The sequence below is a fragment of the Rattus norvegicus genome (assembly GCF_036323735.1).
Source record: "Rattus norvegicus strain BN/NHsdMcwi chromosome Y unlocalized genomic scaffold, GRCr8 chrY_unlocalized_13, whole genome shotgun sequence".
In the NCBI taxonomy this organism is placed as follows: Eukaryota; Metazoa; Chordata; class Mammalia; order Rodentia; family Muridae; genus Rattus; species Rattus norvegicus.
Window position 1 is genome coordinate 432890 of NW_026947371.1, and position 14280 is coordinate 447169.

Sequence of the window (14280 nt, forward strand, 5' to 3'; positions counted from 1 at the left end):
CTTCCTCTTTCAGACAGTGGCTGGACCATCCTGTAGGCTAAGGTGTCAGGACTGCTCTAGACCTGTTTTCCTGTTTTTTTTTCTCAGTTAATGGAAGAGAGTATTTTGCTCTCATGCATGCAGTTGCTCCTGTCCATTGGCTTTCATCTGTCTCTGTGGGCAGGACCCAGAAGGAATTTCCCATACTTCACCTAGGTACTTCTGTGATGGGAGGCCATACAGAAGGCACAAGGTGTTTTCCTCTTGAGTCAGGAATCTGGGCAGAGAATAGTCTCCTCTATTTTCCCAGGAGTGTCTGCTCCTCTGAAGGTCTAGTTCCCCCACCATCAGGATTTTTGTGCAGAGAGCACTTTGTCCTGTTCTGCTCAGATCCAGGCATAGTCTGGAACATGGTGCTCCTGCAGTTTTACTCCTCCTATATTCCTGTGTCCAGAGGCACTATGCTGTTTTGTCTTGGGCCAGAAATGTGGGTAATGGTGGGCAGAAGTGGCAGTCTCTGTTCCTTGTAGGCCCACTACTGCCAACATTCCTGGGTGGTTAGCTCTCCCACAGTGTCTAGGAGCAGGGAGATCTGGGATGGGATCAGCGAGGTTCAGGAGCCAGCTAGAAACTGGAAGTCCCTTGTACTAGAGGAGTTCTGCCTTTGCATGTCCGAGTCCACCAGTCAGGTCAGTTAGAGGAGAAAAGTTGGACTCACCTCTGGTCTTAGGCCTGAACTCGCTCATTGGACTGACTTTCAGCTTTCAATGAGGGCTGCAACTAGAAACGTCTTGCCCCTACTGCTCCTGGGTCCCTTTGCCCAGGAGGCCCAGATGGAGCTGGGTGTTTTTTTTTTCCTGAGTCAATAATATGAGCAGAGTTCTCAGGGTTTTTTGCCCCTCTGATGGTCTAAGACTTCCCCACACCACATGAGATTTGGGTGTTGAATACTGTTTGCACCAGTTCATATCCAGGTGCAGTTTGGACTGCAGGTCTCCTGCAGCTTGACTGCTCCTATATTCATGTGTCCAGAGGCACTATGCAGTTTCCTCTTGGACTAGGGATGTGGATAAAGGTGGGCAGAAGTGGTAATCTCTCCTTCCCTTATTTTTCAGTATTGCCCACTCTTCTGGGTGATCAACTCACTATCCCACAGAGTTTCCAAAGGAGTTTCAAATGTTCATTCCCTATCCTACCTGTCTGCAGTCTTTCCAATTCTCTCCAAAGTGTGTTGAAAAAGACCCCTCTGGTCAAGGGAGGTACAACAGGCCCCATCAGACAAAGAGGACTTCAAAAGTTATTCTCTTAAAGGTAATCTCAGTGATTTCTCATATTCCACAAATGGGTTAAGTCCTACCCACTCTCCACATGAGACTTTACTACCTTCTCCAGTTTTCAAAGCAGTGCAGAGAACTATGTCAACTCAGAAAGACATCAAAGACGTCCCCCATCTCCAACAATGTGCCTTATACAATCTGCTTCATGTAAATGCGTTTGAAACCTGATTCTGCTGACAAAGGGGATTTCAGAACTTCTCTATTAAACCAAGAGGACGTTCAAGAGTCCTCCACTCTTAAAAATGGGCTTAAATCATCACTTATGGTCCAAGGGGGACAAAATACATTCACAAATCCCCAAGTGAACCTCATAACACACATACCAGCCCAAGCAGAGACAAAATTTTCTACATGTACACCAATAGATCAAGGATCATTGCCAGTTTCAGAAGGTGATCTTGAGTGTTCCACACCCATGCAAGATGTGGTAGAAAATTGTGAGTCCACCCTTGGGACGCTTGTGCATTCTGCACATAAAAAATGTGATCTAGCACACTCACCATCTCCCCCAGTACTTCCAGTGTTCCTAAACAACAGAGAATTATTCAAATATCCTCTACCATTGAAAAGGATACTCCTGACTTGTCATCAGGCCCAAAAGAGACAAGTTTATCACAGCACACAGTCTATGAGCCATGGAGTCTCCATATTTATACAATGTACAGAGATGATAAAACATCAACTACCACCTCAGGGGACTCTAGGGCGTTCTGTCCTGAAAGGAGAGGCTAGAAAATTTTCCACATATACATCAGAGATGCTAGAATTTCCCAAAACTGAGCAGGATTCTGGGTAGTATTCTATCTCATAAAGAGACTGTGGGACAAGAAACATCTACAAAAGGAGTCCTACCCACAGCCTCATCTTTAGAAATGGCTAGTGGATATGACACATATACAAAAGATGTTCTAGGATATATTCCATCTGTATAGAAGGTTATGGATCCAACCATATGCAAACGAGGAGTAGGGGAACATGATATGCAAACTTCAGTGTTTGTACCATCCTCGACATCTCAGGAAAGGGATTTCTAGGATGCCCGTTTTGCAAAAGAATGCTTATGACCTCCGCAAACTTCACAGGAGGCTATAGCAACTTCCTTATCTCCTCAAGATCAGCCATCTTCCCCAACTACAGAAGAAGCTACACACTCTTCCAAATATGCCAAAGGTTGCCCCTTCTTTATATCCACAAGTGGACCAAGAACATCTGCCAATTACAACACATGCTCTGGATTTTACCTTATCTTCTGAAGGGGCTTTGGAACCTGTTTTGCCTATCAGGCAGGCAAGGGAACCTGACATTTCCATACTAAAGTCTTTTTCCACTTCTCAAGCAGAAGATATTTTTCCTGGAACTTCCACAATTCCACAACAATACCCAGAAACATCCTTATCTGCTCATGAGGCTCTCAGATCTCTCACATATGTCCATGATGCTCTAGGAGTTGTACATCTTCAGAGGAAGCTCTAATACCTTCCCCTGATTCTCATGTCACAGTCAGGATTTCTACATATATACATGGTACATTAAGACCTTCCTCTTCAGAGAAGGATGGCTAAGGACCTACTGCATCTGAACAGCATGCTTTACAACTATCCCCAGCTACCCACATGGATTTATTTCACAAATCCACTCAGGGGATATATAGTTGACATTCTCCCTCTACCAAAATGGACCACAGGCATCCAGTTTATAGAAACAAAATGTTAAGATTTGATCCTTCTGATGTAGTCTTGAGAAAATTCTCCTCTAAGAAGGACAGTTTCAAACTTACCCCTTCTCCCAAAAGGGATCTTGTGCCATCTTCACCTGCCAAAGAGACACCAAAAGCTACAATTACCTCAGGAGAGTCTCCCACCTTCTCCATCTGTCCAAAGGTCTTTGGATTTTCCAAAAATGAAGAAGGTATTGTGGAAAGTTGCCAATCCTTACAGGGGCATGCTGGACATTCCATATTGTCCCAGATGCTCAAGTAACTCCTCCTTCTATCAAAAAGGCAGGTTCACCATCTGTCCTAGGGTTTCAGGGAATTTCTTCACCCCACTCTAGGGCTCCAGAAAGTGTTCTCCATGCTCAAAGTGATTTGTCATTGTGAAAATTAGACTTTAAAAACACCCTATTTTTGTTTTATATTTCCAAAGGTCTGAGGGATAGTCCACATCGGAAAAACATCATTTAGACCTTGTGCCATTAGCCAAAGTATATCAGAAAATTTCCATATCTTCCAAAGCATCTAAAAATCAATCTGGCTCTAGCACTCTTCCAGGCAAATATTTACCATCAGCAATACAAACCTCAGGACAATCGAAATCTAAAAAGGGGTATCTAGAAAATTTACCGTCTGACCAAAGCTATTTAGGAGGTTCAGCAACTTCTCCAAGAGGTCGGTGAATCTAGAGAACAAAAGAACTAAAGCCATCTTCCCAGGGTATTTTCCCAAGACCCACACATTTCTTCTTTTATTTTATGCCAAGACAGATGTCCAGCTTCCTTCTCCCCATCTCTGATCTCTTCATCCTATATGTGCTCCCTCTAAAATACCTCTTTACTCTGAATTAGAGGCCAATTATTAAACCATAGTTACGCAGAGGGAATATCTGAGAGGCAGTTGCTGTCAAACAACACTTGTGATGTCACAGAAGAAGCTAGGGCTCTCCAGGATACAAGAGATTTTTCATGGAGGGCCTAATGGTGAGGTCACTGAGAACTGCCATAGTCCGACTGCTGAACAGATTTCCTTATTTTGACCAGATTCAAGGGTGCCCTTTCCAGGATGTCTCCTGTGACACTGTGGAAAACTTGACGTACTCCATCACTCTAAAGCTAGAGACTTCTCTCTGCTTCATTACTGGTTAAATGCTCTGAATGGAGAAAGTTAATCAGGGGCTTGGCATGGGTAGAAAAGATCTAGGAACACGGAGATAAGGAGACTCTTCTGAAAATTAATGTTATTCCCAGGTCCAATTCTATGACATAAAGTGCAATTCCCTAGGTTTTCTCTGTTTCCCAGGTGCCAGTATTTTCCCTATAGACCTTTAATTGAGTGAATATTGTGCTACATTTTTTGATTATACATTCATTCACATGGGACAATTTATATTTTCCTGCATGTGTACTAAAAAATTTCATTTTTCCAATTACATTTTTTTGCAATGAATATGGCTACAAATGGGGCCCAGCTATAGAGCGAATATAACAGTGTAAATATTGTGTACCTCCTTCAAATGATAAACTCCCAAAACCTCATTTTATCCATTAGGTAGCAGACATCAGTTAAGCAAAGGACAACATGGAGTACAGAATATGGTTCTGTGGTTCTATTAGATATCAGTTCTCTAATATCGACCTTCCTGTGGTTCCATGGCAAGACAGGTCCACAGGGTTTTGGATGTTTGACCATGATTCATTCTTCAGGCTAACCATCAGTTTTTGGGTGATGGGCGACAAGAAGAGTGGCTTGAGGTCCAGTGAAACCTCAACTTCAATAGGTTGTAAGAACGCGAGGGAGTCTATTTGGCATTGTCATTTGTGGATCCTGGATTCTTGACCTAATTACGCAGAATCCATGTAAATATTTCATCAAATCTCATAATAGTAGGAGCCACCAAATAAATATATATATATATATATAGATAGATAGATAGATAGATAGATATAGATATAGATATAGATATAGATATAGATATAGATATAGATATAGATATAGATATAGATATAGATATAGATATAGATATAGATATAGATATAGATAGATATAGATATAGATACATTGATTGATATATTGATAAACCAGTCACTAGATAGGATTGTTGAAGCTAAGAAGAGCATGCTGCCAGGAACTTGATATAGATCTTTCATGAGAGACACAACTAGAGCATGTCAAATACAGAAGTGAATGCTAGTGGCAAACAAGAGAACTCAAAATCGACCTCTTTTTTATGGATGTTGAGAAATGATTACTCGAGCTGAATGGGCTTTCAACCCCACAACAACAACAATTTCAACTAACCAGAGATTTCTGGTGCTAAACCAATATTCAGAGACTGTGTCTGGACAGACCTATGGTTCCAACTGCATAGGTAGCAGAGGATGGACTTGTTGGGCCCCAATGGAAGGAGAAGCCCTTGGTCCTCCCTAGGTTTGCCTCCCAGTTCAAGAGAATGTCGTGGTGCAGTAAGGGGGGCTATAGAATAAGGTTAGTGGGACTGTTTAGGGATCTCATGGACAGGAAACTGGAAAAGGAAATAATATTTAAAATGTAAATATAAAAATATCCAATTAGAAAAAGCAATAAAAATTGCTAAAAATTAAAAAAAGAGAGAAAAAAAGAAAAGTTAACTGCCAGCTAATCGCACCTATTCACACAGAAATCTAAAGGGTAACTGTCAGGGAATGGTAGTCAGAGTAGTACTTGTGGAAAGACTGAGATGATGAAGTCTCAAATAGATGCTCTGCCCTCTCCCAGATGTCAGGGACTGACACAAACTGCACTGTAGGAATACAAAGCAAGGAGGGGTTTACTCCGAGCTGAGGACACAGTACTTTTCTTTTCCTTCTTCCTTGGGACCTTTCCCTTCAGTTAAAAATATAAAAGCCATGAGCTCTCAGGAAACAACTGGGCCCTTTCCAACACCTGGCTTTTGGAATAACAAAATTAATGATACAAACTCTCTGACTACAAGGAACCATAACAAGCAAGGAAGTCCAGATGCTTCTGAGAGGCCCTCAGCTCCTGATTCCCATATGTTGAAGGCTCAGATAAAGGCTATCTCTTCAGCAAACCCACTCAACCCCTAACCAGGTCTCACTGAGCTTTCCAATGGACCAAGTATTTCTTTCTTTTTTATACAAATAGAGAAGGCCAGCTTCTTTCGCCCCAACACTCTTCTCTTTACCCTCTTTCTTCTCATTCCCAAATGGCTGTTTACTCTAAATTAGAGACAATTAGTAAACCTTAGAGGTACTGAAGGATTATCTGAAAGGCAGTTGCAGTCAGAAAAACACTTGTGACATCACAGAAGAAGCTAGGACTCTCCAGGATACAAGAGATTTTTCAGGATGGGCCTAATGATGATGTCACTGAGAGCTGCTATGGCCTACCTGATAAACAGCTTTCCCTACATTGACCAGATTCAAGAGTGCCTTTTCCAGGAGTGTCTCTTGTGACACAGTGGAAGCCTTTATGTACTCCATCTCTCTAAAGCTAGAGTCATCTCTTTGCTTCATTAGTTGCTAGATGTTCTGAATGGAGAAAGTTAGTCAGGATCTTGGCATGGGTTGAAAAGGTTTAGGAACATGGATTGTAGGAGATTCTTCTGGATAATTATATTCCCAGGTTCATTCTTGTCACATACACTTCAATTTCCTATGTTTTCGCTGTTTTTCAAAGACAAGTATTTTTCTTACAGATCTTCAATTGATGAAATATTGTATTAATTTTTTCCTACATTCCTTGAGAGGGGATATTATATATATATATATATATATATATATATATATATATATATATATATATTCCTGAATATGTATTAAAAATTGTTTTCCAATTCAATTTTTTGCAATGATTTTGGCAAATAATGGGACCGGGTACACAGTGAGTATGACAGTGTAAATTTTGTGTACGTACGTCAAATAATAAACTCCCAAATCCTTATTTTTTTCAAAAATTTTCAGACATCAGTAAAGCAGAGGACCACATTGAGTATCGAATTTTTTTTCTCTAGATTTTTGATATCAGTAGTACAGTATCACCTTCCAGTGTCCCAGGGACAGATTTCAGGGTTTTGGATGCTTTACCATGATTCTTTCTTCAGGCCAAACAAAAGATTCAGGAGAATGGGCAGGGAGAGGAATTACTGAAGTCCAGGGAACCCTGAACTTCAGTAGGTTCATAAGAACAGGAGGGAGTCTATTTGGCATTTTAATTTGAAGATTCTACATTCTTGACCTAGTTGCACAGAATCCATGTTTAAATTCCACCTTACTTCATCACTGCAGGAACCATCAACGTGTGTGTGTGTGTGTGTGTGTGTGTGTGTGTGTGTGTGTGTGTGTGTATGCCACCAAAAATAGATAAGATTGATGAAGCTAAGAAGTTCATTCTGCCAGGAACCAGATATATATCTTTCCTTAGAGACATGCACATTAAATGCGAAAGTGGGTGCTAGTGGCAAACCAGTGAACTTAAAATGGATGTCTTGTTGGTAGATTTTGAGAAAGTATTACAAGAGGTGAAGGGGCTTTAACCGCATATGAACAACAATGCAAATAAGTCAGTGCTCTCTGGTACTAAACCAATATTCAATGTAGGTACACAGACAAAACTATGGCTGGTTATGTCCTTCTTAAGCATCAATGGAAGGACAACCCATTTGTTCTTCCTGTGTTAGACTCACAGTTCAATGGAACATAAAGGGCCAGTAAGTGGCATAATAGAACAAGAGCAGGAGTCTGGTTAAGGATCTTATGGGGAGGAAATTGGAAAAGGAAATAACATTTGAATATAAATATAGAAATATCCAATTAATAATAAGGAATAAAGTATGGTAAAAATAAAAAAAATGAAAGAAATTAAAGAGCAAGACCAACTATTCACACCTATTGACTCAGAAGTCTAAAAAGTAAGAGTAATACTAGTGAAAAGATGGAGACGATGAAGTGTCTACTAGGATCACTTCTCTATCAAAGAGAAAAGGGTCAGACACAAACTTCACTAAATGAATCCAAATCATGGAACTTACTCTGAGCTGCGGACAAAAGACCTGTCTTTCCTTTTTCCTTAGAAACTTTTTCTTCTGTGAAAAAAAATAATAAGAGTCAGGAGCTTTCAGGTAAACAACTATGCCCTTTCTAACTCTTGGATTTTGTAAGAAATTAATGATATAAGCTCTCTGAAGTCCAGGACCCATAACAAGCAGGGAAATCCAGATGCTTCTGAGAGGCTCCCAACTCCTGATACCCATATGTAGAAGGGTCAGATCAAGGCTATCTCTTCAGAGAACTCATTCAAAACCAACGCAAGACTCACCAAGCTTTCCCATAGCTAATGTATATCTTCCATTTTTTTTTATACAAAGACAGAAGGTCAGCTTCCTTCCGCCCATCTCTGATATCTTCTTCCTCTTTGTTCTCCCTCCCAAATGGCTGTTTACTCTGAATTAGGAGCCAATTAGTAAACCCTAGAGGTATTGAAGGAATATCTGCGATTCAATTGCAGTCAGAAAAACACTCGTGATGTCACCGAAGAAGCTAGGTAAATGCAGGATACAAGAGATTTTTCAGGGAGGGCCTAATGATGTTGTCACTGAGAGCTGCCATGGCCTACCTACTGAAATCCTTTATTTACATTGAGCAGATTCGAGGGTGCACTTCACAGGAGACTCTTCTGTGACACAGTAGAAACCTTTACATACTACATCTCTCTAAAGCTAGAGAATTCTCTTTGCTTCATTATTGGTTACATGCTCTGAATGGACAAAGTTAGTCAGGGTCTTGGTATGGGTAGAAAAGGTTTAGGAACATGGAGTGGAGGAGATTCTTCTGGATAATAATTTTATTCCCATGTCCATTCCTGTGACGTACAGTTCAATTCCTAGTTTTTCTCTGTTTCCCAAGGACACATATTTTCCATCAAGACCTTTAATTGAATGAATATTGTATTACATTTTTTTATTGTACATTCCTTGATAGGGGACTTTTAATATTCCTGAATATGTAATCAATACTTATGTTTTCCTTTTCAATTTTTTTGCAATGATTTTGGCAACAAAGTTGGCACAGCTATAGAATGAATATAACAGTGTAAATACTCTGTACCTTTTTCAAATGATAAACTCCCAAATCCTTATTTGCCAAAAAAATTACGAGACATCAGTAAAGCAAAGGACAACATGGACAATAGAATGAGGTTCTGTAGTCCTATTAGATGTCAGTTCTCTAATAACTACCATGCTGTTTTCCCAGTGACACTCTGGGGGGTTTTAGATATTTTATCATGCTTCTTTCTTCAGACAAAACATGAGATTCATTTGGATGGGAAGGGAGAGGAATGGCTTCAGGTCCAGGGACACCTCAACATTACTAATTTCATAAGAAAAGGAGAGATTCTATTTGACATTGTCATTTGTGGATTCTTTATAATTGAGCTTGCTACAAAGAATCAATGTAAATATCATACCTAATCTCATGTGTGTAGGAGCCACCAAATATATATGTAAATATATGAATATTATCCATTATATTATGATATATATATATATATGTGTGTGTGTGTGTGTGTGTGTGTGTGTGTGTGTGTGTGTGTGTGTCCAGCCACCAAAACTAGATAAGACTGTTGAATCTTAGAAGGCATGCTACCAGGAACAGGATGCAGATGTTTCCTGAGAGACACAGCTCAAGGACATCCATTTCAGAAGTGAAAGCTCGTGTCAAACCAGTGAACTGAGAACGGACCTCTTGTTGTTAGATTTTGAGAAACGATTACAAGAGCTGAAAGGGCGTCAACACCATAAGAACAAGAATGCCAAAAAAACAGAAATTTCATTTTCAACCAATATTAAAAGAATGTATATGGACCGACCTAGTGCTCCAACTGTGGAGGAGTATGGCCTTTTTGGTCACCAAAGGAAGGAGAACTCCTTTGGTTTAATGCCTAGGTTTAACTCCCAGTTCATGGGAATATCAAGGGGCAGTAAGGGTGGTTATAGAGGAATTGGAGGGGACCGCTTATAGATCTTATGGACAGGAAACTGGAAAAGGACATAACATTTGTAATGAAAATATAGAAATATCCTATTAAAGAAGCAAATAACTTGTTAATTTAGAGAAAATGATAGAAGTTATAAAAAAGAGAACTGCCTGCTAATCATCCTTATTGACTCAGAAACATAAAGAGTCATGGACAATGCATGGTAGTCAGAGTAATACTAGTTGAAAGATTGAGATGATGAAGTCTCAACTAGAAGCACTTCTCTCTCCAAGATGTCAGTGTCAGAAACAATGTGCACACTAATTTCTTCATCCCTCACATAACTGTAGCCTTTTATTTTTGATGTTGAAAAATAAATCGAGGCTTGGATTTGAGAAGCATCATTGATCATAGTATTCTGCTAATGCAGTTTATCCAAGATTCTTAAATACACAACTGCCATAAAATCCCAGAACACACAATTTACTTATTACAAAGCAAAATTAGCACTTCAAAGAGTATTTCAAGACTGTGCCATTTTGGTAACTAGAACTGCTAGGTACTAAGTGGGAGTATTTATTTAATTTAGTGTTTAAAAGTATTCTTCTTTTATGTGTGTGTTTGCCCGAATGTATGTAAGTTTACCTTGTGTGTACCTAGTCCCTTCAGAAGTGAGGAGAAGAAAATGAGTCCCAGGCATTGTAATTGCAGATGGCTGTGAGCTGTCATGGGGTACTGGGAACTGAGCAAGTTCCTCTCCAAGATCAACAGGTTTCCTTAGGTACTGAGCCATTCCTCCAATCCTATTTAAACTTTAAACAAGTGTATTCATTAAACTAGAAGGTTAACAAAAACTTACAATCAGTCCCCTTGTACTGCTCTCTTTTTGCACTCCCTATAGACAAACATTTGTAATTATCCATCCCATTTACCTCCATAATTGTAAATGTTTTGATTAGTCAGTTTTAAACATTAGCAATGAGCTGACAATTAGCTTTTAAATAAAAAAAATATGCCAGCAAAAATCAGCAAAAGGTTTCCATAGGGCATCTCCTCAGTCTTCATTCTGAATTCTTCAGATTTGTTCCTACCCCCTGCCCTAACTCCTCTTCTTGCCACACAGTGTATCCTCTTCTATTTTCATGTCACATGTGGTGATCACTACCATCCCCTCCTGCCTTAATAGCTCTTTTTAACCCTTTCATGGTCCCCTTTCTAGTTTCATTACACACACACCCAACCTAGGTTCCTCATTGAGAGGAGGCAGGCAGAATTTGTATGACACTGTAACAGGATTTCAGAATGAAGGTAAACTGGACTGCACAATGGCTTCTTCACTTTTTTCTTATAAATTTACGATTATATTTCAAGAAAGTATAACTTTATTTTCTAGAGCATTAAAATATAAAATAATAAGGGTTTGGGGATTTAGGTATGCGGTAGAGTGCTTGCCTACCAAGTGAAAGTCCCTGGGTTCAGTCCTCAGCTCCAAAAAATAAGAAAAAAGAAAAAAAAAACAAAATATATAATAATAAAGAAACTGACTGACAGAATCTATTTGCCAATATCACTGTATGGAATTCTACAAATGAGAAGTGTATGACAGGAAACAAACTAGCATTGATACAGAGCCACTGAACTTACACAGTGAGCACAGGAAACAAATGTGTCCAAGTGTTTACTAAACACAACAACAGTCATAAAAAACCCATGTGTGGTGATAATGAAGCAGCTTTACCTGTCCCTGCTTTCTTTCTTTCTTTAAAACGGTACTAGGGACTGAAATCTGCATCCTGTGACTGCTTGTGCCTGCATGCAGACACCTGGCCCTGCCCCTTGTTTCCCTTTAGTTGAGAATTATAAAAAAGTATGTTCAATGCTCAGTGATGTTTCCTAAATTCTCATGTGAGGATGACTGCTTCCCTGCAAGGGCTCACCCGAGGCCCTGATGCACACAGCATTTGCTTACGTATGCTGCTCCAGTCTTCACAGGCAACTTTTTCTGCCCAGGACCCCACAATCACATTCTTTTCAAAACACAAATTTGACATAATGGTGACATTTTGATATAGGTCAATACATTAACTCAGGCTTAGAAAGATGGTTCAGCAGTTAAAAACACTCTCAAGATGTCCTGAGATCAAATCCCAGCAACCACATGGTGGCTCACAACCATCTGTTATGGAATCTGATGCCCTCTTCTGGTGTGTCTGAAGACAGCTACAGGGTAGTCATATGCATGAAATAATATATAAATCCTTAAAAATTGTTAACTCAATCTCTATGCTATCCACAGCAGAACATTAGGCCAATAAAATTATCAAGAGTTAATGAAGTCTAACACTCTTACTTTGATAATCTTCTGCAGACTTCGCTGTCTGAATGGCCTAGTTGGTGTACAGCTGCGATTGGATAAGGACAGCTAGATTCCCAGTTCATGGCTCAATGTTTTCAATATCTAATCACATTTACCTTTACTAAATCATCTGTGTAAGGATTCTTGTTCTTTTAATTTAAAATTCAGCATCTCTTAGCCCTGTAACTCTAATATGCCAGTAAAACCATAAATAATATAATATAATATAAAATATATTATATACAATATAGGACATATATATTTTTTCTCCCACTTTGATTGGGTTGGCACTCAATTCTAACAAATGTCCCACTGGCTCTACTACACAAAAAAGAAACAGATACGGTGTTTTGTGGACTATATTGGTATCTGGGATAATTGTTTTGTAATCATATTAGTTAACTAGACCTGTGTCAGTACTGCTGTATGACCTATCTAAAGATATATCTAAGATAAGTGTAAATGTTCCACACATGCTTTTTGGGGGTATAAAATTTCTTGACAGAGGAAATTGTTATCTCCTGCATTCTTATCAAAGAAACCCCAGTCCATCTTGAGATCCCAGATGAGGATATAGCAGGAGCTGATGATGCAAAGGATGACCACAGGTAAAAGAACACCATGGTGTCAGAGTGACTTTGTTCTGGAGAAAGAGGAGAGAAGAGGAAAAGGAAAGAAAAGGTTACTAGATTGAATTACAGTTCCTTAGTGAAGGTAGATTCTTCATAACACCATAAAGAAATCAAACTGTTAAAACAAACATCCTTAAAAGAATCATTGTCAAACAATGGTTAATAACAAATATGACTTCTCTGATGTGCCTCAACAATCATTGAGCTACCCGTATACAAAATTATACAAATGTTTACTAGGGGTCTGTAGCATTTCAGTGTACTCTTTTGATGTCTAAACATGAAATTTAAACTTCTACCACTAGGTGACAGCTTAGGGTAAAAGATGGGGAGAAAAACAGTGCAGAAACCACAGGAAGAGCCTGCACCACTTTCTCTCCAAGAGCATCTGGGGTGTTTTTAACTTTAGAGTATCCTTCACACACTGGATCATCAATGCTTACCCTTCAGGAGCACAGAGGACTCCAGAGAAAATGCTGAGAACACAACAGAGGTTATGATGAGTCACTTACTTGCCCTTTATGTTTATGGAGCTGAGCTTCCCGCAAGCTACAGAGATACATGACATTCCCTCCACGCCTCCCCCAACTGAGGCATCACCCATTCAAAGGCTAATCTGTCTTTATGCTGGAAACTTTTGGCTTTATTCTGAGAACACAATAAAGCACATCAAATTCAAATCAGAATAAAAACAATTTGTAAACATAGTCATACATTTTAAACTTTTTGGTTTTGTGTGCCATTTGCTTTCGGAAATCCTCCTCTGGTTATTTCATTTGTCCCCTTGATGTTCTCCAGTTTCAAGATATGGCTAGATAACCGATAAACTGGTTCTGAATTTGGTTTTAGGTATGAAAGTGTGTTATGTTTAAAAAAATTGTTGTTTATATCTAGGGTTTATAAAACATAAGACAACACACAAGATAGTTTGTAACCACTTGAAATAACATTGGAAAAGACATAGGTTTTGATTTCTGAATGCCTTTTTGAACCTTAGGGTCATTATTTTATTCAAATAAATGCTCAGACATTTACTGACACAAGAATTGCACAGTCAGAAAGAGCTGATACCTTGCAGGCCTAGAACAACTGGAGTCAGTATGTCTTATCTCATAAGATACATAACTGTTTGCTGACACAGTCATTATTAAACGGTAAGGCATATAAACTTTCAGCTAGGTATATGTTAAAATAATAGACACTCAAATGTATCACTTCTTCCTGGTGTAAACTCTTTTTCTCTACCCTTCGCAGGTTGCATATATTCTATCTGGATGATAGAAACAC